This window comes from Notothenia rossii, assembly GCF_949606895.1.
Source record: "Notothenia rossii genome assembly, chromosome: 7".
In the NCBI taxonomy this organism is placed as follows: domain Eukaryota; kingdom Metazoa; phylum Chordata; class Actinopteri; order Perciformes; family Nototheniidae; genus Notothenia; species Notothenia rossii.
In genome coordinates, this window is record NC_136905.1 from 38,402,126 (window position 1) to 38,412,351 (window position 10,226).

Consider the following 10,226-nt stretch of genomic DNA (forward strand, 5'->3'; position numbering starts at 1 on the left):
ATGCTCCGGGTAAACTTTGCGCACTGCCACTCCAACATCCAACCACAGAGCTTGAGGACTGATCACGGGGTTTGTCAAGCTAAGCACATGGTGTAGTCCCAAAGGATAGCTGAGGATTCTGGGTAGTGTAGTGTCTTCTGCCATCCAAAAACTCAGAAAAAATATTTGTTTCTCCGAATCGAAGGGGAAAAATACAAAAGCATTGTACACAATTTAAACCAATCAATGCTGTGTAATTAACAAGGATAATTTGGTGTTATGAGTTGATTAGTGCAGATATCACTGTAAAATCAATCGACAGTAAGGAGAATACTTACTTCCGGGTGTAAAATTCTCCGTTATCCAATGGGAATTGACGCTCGTAATACAATAAAGGGGACATGATCATTATCTTTTAAATAACGTTAACTAAAGGGAACAATCTATTTGACACAGCTGAAGCTCTGGCCTTCCTTACAAACTAACTAATTTAATAAAAATCACAGTTGTATTACACACAATGCACTGTTTTTTGAGAACAAAAATTCATAACTAATGTAATTTTTACATTCTGACGAAAAATAAAAATGATTATGAATACAAATAAAATAAAAGAAGCCTCCCGTGAGTTACTACAAGCTATAAAGTAGATTTTAAAAACGTTTTATAGAATAAAAGCCCACTGCGGGACATTGTAGAAATGTGTGTGTTCACCACGACAAAAGAGCCTCATTCACTTTACATTGGGGTTTTTTGCGTGGTGCAGACACGTACATGTAGCAGAATGCGTGACTCCACCACGCAATACGATGTTAAGGAGTCGTGGTGGAGTCACACATTCTGGTGAGATCAGGTTGTATTTAATATATATGGCTAGCTCAGTGGCGGCCGGTCCATAGGGGCGCTAGGGGCGCCGCCCCCCCTCTTCCCACATGTTTGATTGCCATTACAAATTCAAAATAAATAAAAATATATATTTCCAAAAAATATATATTTTTTATTTGTATTTGTATTTTTAAAGAACAAGGTAAATATGATATAGTTGGTATCAGTAAAATGTATAATCTACAATAAAATCTCGTTTAAAATTGTTTTACGATGTCTAAATTTACTGATAAGTCACATGTTTCCTGCCTGGCCGCAGCGTGTATCATTACCCTCTCTCGTCCGGGCGTTAGAAAGGAGCCCTCAGCCAGAGCAGCTGCAGCCAACAAGCTGACTGTTGCTATCTGTAAACTATGCCACCGAAACATAATTTCAGCCAATCAGCGTCGTCAGATCTGATGCTCAAAGGGCGCCCTTTCAGTGCCCTGACCTGTGAGTTGTTTAGACTCGTATCCAAGGTTACGCTACAGTAGGGGATGGCTGCTTCTGCAGGTGTAGACTCCGGTGCTAGTGGATCGCCGGAGCTGTAGATTAACATTTGCATGCTTATTGTAGTTGTAAGGGCAATGCCTGTGGCACCATGGAGCATATGTGTGGGCTGGACCTGTATTTTACAGGAAAGGAGTGATCAGAGGGTCGAGTTGTCGATTCTTGTTCAGTTTTCATCTTCCTCACCCTCTCAGACTTTGAGTTGCGCGCACTGCTAAAGAGACGCGCTACCATGGAAACCAAACAATGGTGTAGCTGTATTAAAGTCCGAGTGGAAACAGTGGTGAGTAAATCTGATTTTGTCAGAAATCGGGAGAAATGCGGGAGTGTCCCGCGAAAATCGGGAGGGTTGGCAAGTATGACACAAACACAAACGCGCGCGCACACACACACACACACACACACACACACACACACACACACACACACACACACACACACACACACACACACACACACACACACACACACACACACACACACACACACACACACACACACACACACACACACACACACACACACACACACACACACACACACAATGTTCGTATTTAGTCTCCTGATTTTAAAGGCCCTAGTATGGTTTTGTCACCATTTCCATAGCCCCACCAAAAATATTTTCCACCAGCCGCCACTGGGCTAGCTATAGCTACTTGCTAACGATTTAGCTTACCCCCGCGATTCAAACTAACATCAACGTAGCTGTAATTTATGCTTTGCTTACATGTTCGCATAACTTGGAAGTTTACTGACATTTATATACACCTTGTTTACCTGGCTCAAGTGGTGGCTCTGCGGTTGTTGTGTGAGCCCACCACTTGAGAATTTTCCGATTTTTTAAGAAAAAATGTTCTTATGCCCATCTTCAAAAACTCTGAGTCCGACTGACGGTTTATTTTAAACATTGTCACAGCTCATAGGATAGGTACCTGTCAGCCAATAAGACAGATGTTTATTTCCATTCAACTCTCTGGTAGGTCTGGTGTCTTGCCTCTGTTGCATTCACTGAACACGGGAAATTACAATCCTGCCGTCCTCTCTAGTGTCATGATGAGGTTCAGGTAAAGCACGGTTAATGTATTATATTATTGACTCAATAATATAATACATGACTTTGAGAGTAGGCAAAGGCATATTAACACAATTAATTAAACATATTATCACGTCGACGGTGTACTGAGATCTTTCATTTTTTTTCATAATTATTTGGTTGCTAGGGGGCCCCTTAGTGGCTGCGGGGCCCTAAGCGGCCGCTTATGTCGCTTAATGGGTCGGGCCGGCTCTGTGTACAGCTCTCAACATGCCCAGACTTGTAGTGATTTTCACCTCGTTTAATACTTTTCGCCTCATTCTTAAAGAAAGAAGTGAAATGTGCCAACGTGACGGCTGTCTTGGTGTGTAGTGCGAGACGGGAGATGTAGTTAGTTGAGCGGTTTCACACACAAAAAAAGTGTCAATTCAAAGTTTTACGACACATTTTATTTTTTTTGACTTGCAAAATTATCTTTTAAAAATTGACAAACATCATATGTGTGATTCGTGGAACAATTCAAACGGAATCGAAAGACAATCTTTCTCTCCCCTTGACTTCAATACATAATTTTTCCGAAATAAGAACCCATGGAGCTCCCCCGGAAAGGAAGGGACTTCAGGTCTTTTTTTTCCTTTTTTTTCTTTTTTTATTGAACATTTTTAAAGCATTCAAAAGCTGGGTGAGGATATCAACTTATCAACATAAGTGCAATACATTCATTCACAATAAAACAAAAAAACATAAATAATACATCCAATAAGAGCCAGGGGGAGAGAAAAAAGCATAAAGGCACAAAAACATTTAAGAGGCATTAAGCTTACTTAAAATAATAACCATTTGGAAATGTCATTGCAAATCTTTATAGACATGTTACAAGATTGTATTTTCCAAAGGGAAAGAAAAAAGGACTTGAACTCATTTAGGTATAAAATGGGTGACGTTAGCATAGCAACCGAAGATAAACTGACTACTTGCTATTGCTATCCTCTTGTGGCATAAACCGTTTTCTACAGGCACATTTTACCGGCGTATTTTTAATTATGATTCTACTTGTGATAGTCGGACACGACAACCTGTCCAGCCCATGTATTGATTCCATCCGATAGCTGCTATAATACAAAACAAAACGTCTGCCTCTCTCCACAATGATCAATAAGAGTGAACGGATGGTCAAAGTAAGGTACAAATAAACAGAATCACACGAAGCCTGGTTAGTGTTGCCTGACTTTATAAAGTGTGTTTATAAGCACTACTGCTTGTAGGCAGGCATGACGAAACTCTTCAGTCGACCCATGTTCAGGGGAGGTGGGTTTAGTTTCCTGCACGCCTCGACGTAAGAGAGACGCAAGCGACGCCGCCTCTTAGCTCCGAAGCTCTTGCCTCTAGACCAGGGGTTCTCAAAGTTTTGATGAGTGAGGGCCAATTTAGGTACCCAATATTGGATTGAGGGCCGCCCAAGAAAAAACGGAACACAAAATTCCAAAACAAATATTTTCTTTATTGCGCGCGCGCGCACACGCACGCGCACGCGCACACGCACACGCACACGCACACACACACACACACACACACACACACACACACACACACACACACACACACACACACACACACACACACACAGAGAGTATTGCGCTGGAGTTATTGATATGCTGTGGATTTCCTGTCTTATCAGCAGGGCCCTGTTTCAGAACCACTTCCAGCTACTCAAGCACCACAGGATAGTCTCTGCAAGACAAATACAGAGAGACAGAGAGGGGGGAGGGAGAGAAAGAGACTTTTAAAATAGAAGCTTACCAAAGACCACAATAACACAGTATTCATCATCATCATTGTTATTATTATTGTTGTTGTATTTGTAACACAAATCGGCTATTATTGCCTGTCATCAACATACCTTTTCCTACTTTGAATGGGATTTATGGTGCTGTCGTCTGTTGGCTACTATTCCTTTGATGTCCGGTTCCATCTCCGTTGTTGCTATACGAAGGACAGCATGTAGATGGGCATCCGTCAGCCTGGATCTCAGCTGGGATTTGTTGATGGCCATGGTGGAGAAGGTTTTCTCACAAATGTATGTGCTTCCGAACAGAGAGGCCATTCTGATGGCATGTTGGCGAAGTGCAGGGTACGTAGATGGGGAAAGTCCTTTGTAGAACTCGATGAGATTCTTGTCTCGATATATATTCAAATTTCTTTATTAGGATAAACCCCTTGAGGTGAATCACCTCGTTTTCAAGGGGGTCCATATGCTGCTCTGGCCTCAGAGCTCTCCTGCAGGTCGATGAGCTCGAACTGCATTTCTGCAGGCTCTTCTTCGGGTGCACATGTGAAGGGATCTTGGAATAGGTTGAATGACTTCTCGTGGTCACTTAAGTCCGAGAAGCGGTGGTGGAATTCCTCTTGGAGTTTTTCCATGAGGTTGTGGTTCTTGTCTGAACACAGGTGATGTAAAACGTCACATTCACCTGCGAGCACCTTGCAGGTGGGGAAATGGGTTAGATCCCCCTCTCTGAGCTGTCCCTGCACTAGTTGAAGTTTTCGCTGGAAAGCTTTGACGCTTTCAAACAATGTGGAAATGAGCTTCCCATGGCCCTGCAGCTTCACATTGAGATCGCTGAGAAAGGTGTTCAGGTCAACAAGGAACGCTAGGTCACAAAGCCATTCAGTGTCACTTAACTGTGGCAGATCTTGTCCTTTTGATTGCATGAACTCAGCGATTTCTTTCCTCAAATTAAAAAAACGCTTCAGTGTGGCACCTCTGCTCAGCCACCTGACAGCAGTGAAGTATATGACGTCACCAAATTCAGCCTCTGATTGCACCAAAAAAGTTTTGAATTGACGGTGATTCAGACCTCTGGACTTTATGAAATTCACTGTCTTGACAACAATGTCCATGACATGTTTCATTTCAAGCGTATGAGCAGCAAGGGCTTCTTGGTGAATTATGCAGTGATATTTGATTAGGTTCTCACCTCCGTTATTGGCCACTTTGTCGCTGAGCAAAGAGACAGCGCCCGCCTTTCTCCCGACCATGGCTGGCGCTCCATCTGTTGTGACACCGACCATGGATGTCAGCTCCACATTGTATGCATCGAGACTACGACACACAGCATCACAAATGTCGATTCCCCTTGTTCTGTCTTTGATACTCTCCATGCTTAGCAGTTCCTCGCCTATTTCAAAGTCCTGCGTGACCGTTCGAATGAAAATGAGCAGTTGTGCAGTATCAGAAATGTCTGTACTCTCATCCAGTGCTATAGAAAAGGACCCCTTGCCTAGGCCTTCCACACGTAGTCCCAATTGCTCTTTGAGATCATTGGCCAGATCTTCGATTCGTCGTGTCACTGTGTCATTCGATAAACTTATGTCACGGAACTTTGACTTTTGTTCAGGGCATACAATGTCAGCCACTTTCAAAATGCAGTCTCGCACGAATTCTCCATCACTGAACGGCTTGCTCCGCCTGGCAATTTCGTGAGCTACCACATAGCTAGCCTGTGTTACAGCTTCACCGGATTTTGCAAGATTTGTGAAAACTGACTGCTGGGCAGTTAAACCTCTTTCAAGTTTAGTTCTGCGCTCCTTGCCCATGAACTTGTCATACATTTTATGATTGGTATCATAATGGCGTTTTATGTTATACTCCTTGAGCATTGCATTCACCTGCTTGCAGATGAGGCATATCACTTTATCCGACCCCTGAGGTAAAACGAAGTAAGCGTTGCTCCATTTCTCCTGGAACTTCCTTTTCTCCTCACTGACAAAACGTTTTTTACGCGACGGCCCTGGCTCCTCCATCTCGCTTACACAACGAAAACTTCCAACAAATTTTGTTTCCGCTGTTCACGTGAACACTTTGCCGCCTTTGGGACGTGCATCCAATCAGGGAGTGAGTTTGGGGATGCTCGCGCTGGGGGTATTCAGTGGAAATAACAGTGTGCCTGAGTGTGGACGTTGGGAGAGACAGCTTGTTGTTTTATTATTGTATAACCGGACTTTTGTGTGCGTTCATATACTTAACCACACACGCAAACACACACACTCTTTCTCTGCCGTTACATAGCAGACACTACTTTATCTGTCAAGTTGTCTCCGATGCCACCACAACTTCCTGTCAAACACGTTATCTCGCCTTCAAAATAAAAGCATGCAAACGGAACTGGAAGTTAACCTAAATTAAATCCAAAATACACATAAAACTACAACGAAGGCAACAAAAACAATGCAACATCTCCTTCATTCTCAGAGGACACAAAGTTGGGTTATCTACAGACAGTGACTAGCTAAAATCGCTAGCTAACTCCCGTTTCTGATAACTTACAACAGATTTTCCGCTTAACTGCAACTCGGGAGATTTGCGAGATTCAGGTTACCAAATAAGGAGTGAGAGTGACGCGTAGAGGAACCGGAAGCTGCGCTAGCCTCCGGTGGCTACCATAATGCTATCATTTAGTTTCTCCGATTTTTGCACAAAAATGGATTGATGGACCATCAATAAATAAGCCATGCCTGCTTCATGTATGGAAGAGGACCAGCGCCTCAAGAAAGCAATCATATCATCAGGTGTGGTCTCTAACATTTATAAATTATTATCTAGGGCTGCCCCGAATACCTATTCTCCTGTCCAACTGTCCTGGGAGCATACCTTGAATATCTCTCTGTCTGCTTTGCAATGGAACTCCATTTGGCAGTCAGCTATGTTCTCTTCTAAATGTGTAAGATTCAGGATCATACAGTTCAAAATTCTCAATAGAGCTTACATCACCCCTGTTACAAAATCCAAGATGGACAATAAACACAGAGATTTATGCTGGCATGAATGTGGCAAGCGAGGTACATTGTTGCACCTACTCTGGGAATGCCCAGCGGTAAAAAAAACTTTGGTCAGAAGTAATATCCTTATTGTCTGAATCTTTAAAAGTTAATTTCCCTACATGTCCCATTGCATGTCTACTGGGTCTCAAGCCAGATGGCAATCCTGCAAGGACTACCGATCGGCTCTGGACATTGGCCTGTTTAGCCACAAAAAGACTCATCCTATTAAACTGGAAGGAACGCAAACCAGCCTGCTTTACTAGGGACTCATGGCTGAGGGAGTATCTGGACCTACTGAACATGGAGCGTGCAGCTTCTCTGCTGGGGGATTTTGAGGGGAGACAGGAGGATTGCGGTTCACTGTCCGCAGCTCTCCTATCTAACCCTGTCAATATGGCATCTCCTGTGTAATGTATAATGTATTGTGTATGTAATGTCCTGTGTATGTCACAATCAGCTGTCTTAGGAAGTCATCCTTGCATCCACCCCCCCCTCCCCCGTTACGTTTTGTTTAGTTGTTTGTTGTTACATGTTTTGATGTACGGTTTGTTATCTGGAGCAATGTCTGTTAAAAATAAAAAAAAATAAAAAATAATAATAATTACTGTACTTGGGGTTTAACAGGTTAACTATCGCGGGCTGCCAGAAACATTTCCGAGGGCCGCCATTGGCCCGCGGGCCGCACTTTGAGAACCCCTGCTCTAGACCGACAATTTTTTGGAGCTGGAAGTGAACCAAATTCCGGAGCTAAGAGGCGGCGCTGCTGCGGTGTGAACAGGAAAAAACGGTACTTTTCAGGCTCCAGCTCCGAGCCGGAGCATGGTCGTAGGAAGCATCCTGAATGTGGGCGGGGGGGGGACATTTTTAACGGGGGGGGGGGGGTCCTCCCCCCCCACCCCAAAAAAATAGATTTCCTGTATTCTGGTGCAGGTGGTTTGATACTTTTATGTGGCTATACTGGCATGAAGAAAATGATGGGTACATTTTGTAATTTCATCCAGTAGTAAAGAAAGGAAACATATTCGATTATTAATTCAGAGCCGTCCTTGAATGAATAAAAAGCAGTTTAAATGCTCATTTATATACAACAATACATATTTGAGAGTGCATTGAGAGATATTGTTGTGGAGTCATTTATATATAAAACGCAAAATACATTTGCGAGTCCTTCTGAGCATTTATTAATATTGAGACTGATCTGACTCCATACAGATGTTAAGTTCATTTAGGAATGGTATCATTGACTTAAATGTTCAAATAAATGTTGCTCTTCTGTCTATATTGGTCATATGATGCCCCTTGACTGAAATGTTTCCTGTTCAATATCCCCACTGATTTCCTTAAAATTCTGGGATGAGAGTCCACATCACAATTTACTCTAAACTGTCCCTGTGTTCTGCCTCTGACTCACTCTCAAGCACCTAGATGTCAAGAGAGTTGGTGAAGTGATAATTATTTATTGAGCAGTATACTCTTTCACATTGAATCATAACAAGTCATACTGAATGTAAAAACAACTGACTAAAGTAATTCCCAGTCTGTGACATTGGACATTTTGAAGACTCAAAGTCCCAAGCAGTAGGTAGAATATTAGCTAGTCTATGTAATGTGCACAGAAAATAAATAGTTAACTGAATACTGGGATGGAAATGGCCTATAAGCACTCAGTAAAACAAACACACAAAAAGCTTCTGAATGACAAGAAGTATAATTAAAATAATAATGCACATTACCATTTTGAGAGAGAGTACCTAAGTTAAAGAACCCAGAAAAGAATCTCTTGTCGAACCGAGGCTCCAGTAAAACTCACTGACTGCATCTCTACATGGACATCAATAAGCCGTTTACGAGTACTATCCCGGTTATGATCATATTGGGGATATGGTGTTTACATGAGCACAGAGAGATCGGGTTATTCATGTTCCCCGCTTACATGATAAATACTAGTAACCTGGCATTTCGATGCCTTTTCTCATCTAAACTTTCAGTATTTGTATCTCTCTATCATGACAAAGACGAAACTCCTCAAGAAGTGAGACGCTTTTGCCGCCGCCATCACTGTTAACTGATTAACTGCTACCAGCTGATGACTTACTTTCCTCTTCTTTGAAAAAAATGTTCTTATGTCCATGTTGTCTGTGGGAGAAAACATATCAAACCAAGAGATCGTCAGCTTTGATTTTCGCTGTATTAACCATTTCCTGAACATTTGGTGTGTGTGCCTTACCTCCGCTACCGGCATCGCTTCATACAACAGATCTGAGCTGTCAAACTATGACAACACTCCTTGAACATGCATGCGCTATGTGAGAATCTGCCTTGGTACAAAGTAGCAGTGAAAACATGGTACGGCGTTTCATTGATTTGGCATTCTCCCAATAAGCAAGTGGAATGGATTTGATATGAAGCACTGACACAGCGTTCTACAAAGTGCGGTGAGTGGACAGGCCGATTCATGGACTTTCCGAATAGTAGAAGTGGGGGGGACTAAACTAATAATTTGAAAAACTGGGGGGGGGGGGGGGGGGGGGGACTTGTCCCACCCTCATATAATGGCTGCGACGCCCATGAATGAGAGACGGGGCAGGTGGCTCTGACTTGTATGTATAGTTTGATAGTTGTTTTTACTTTACACGACACTGTTCAACACTTAATTCTGCTTCACTCTTTCGCTAACGATTTTGAAGACACCCGCGTTCTTGCGACATGTAAATACTACGCTTCCTATGTTTTGGTGCGGACTGCGTTCACACCAGCGATTAACCGCTCCAGAGTTCACTAGCAAGCGGTCCGAGACCACCTCTTTTAAGCGGACCAGAGTCCGGTTGTTTAGTTCACACCGACCCAAACTAACCGCACCAAGCGGCCAAACGCACCAGGGTTCGATTTAACCGGACTATAAAAGGCTGGTGAATGCAACCTTAGTTCATCAGAACTAAGTTCTGATGAACTAAGTACGGCAAAGTACTTGGTGTGAAAACGCCTATTGTTTCGGAAATTTCTAAAGAATGTAAAACAT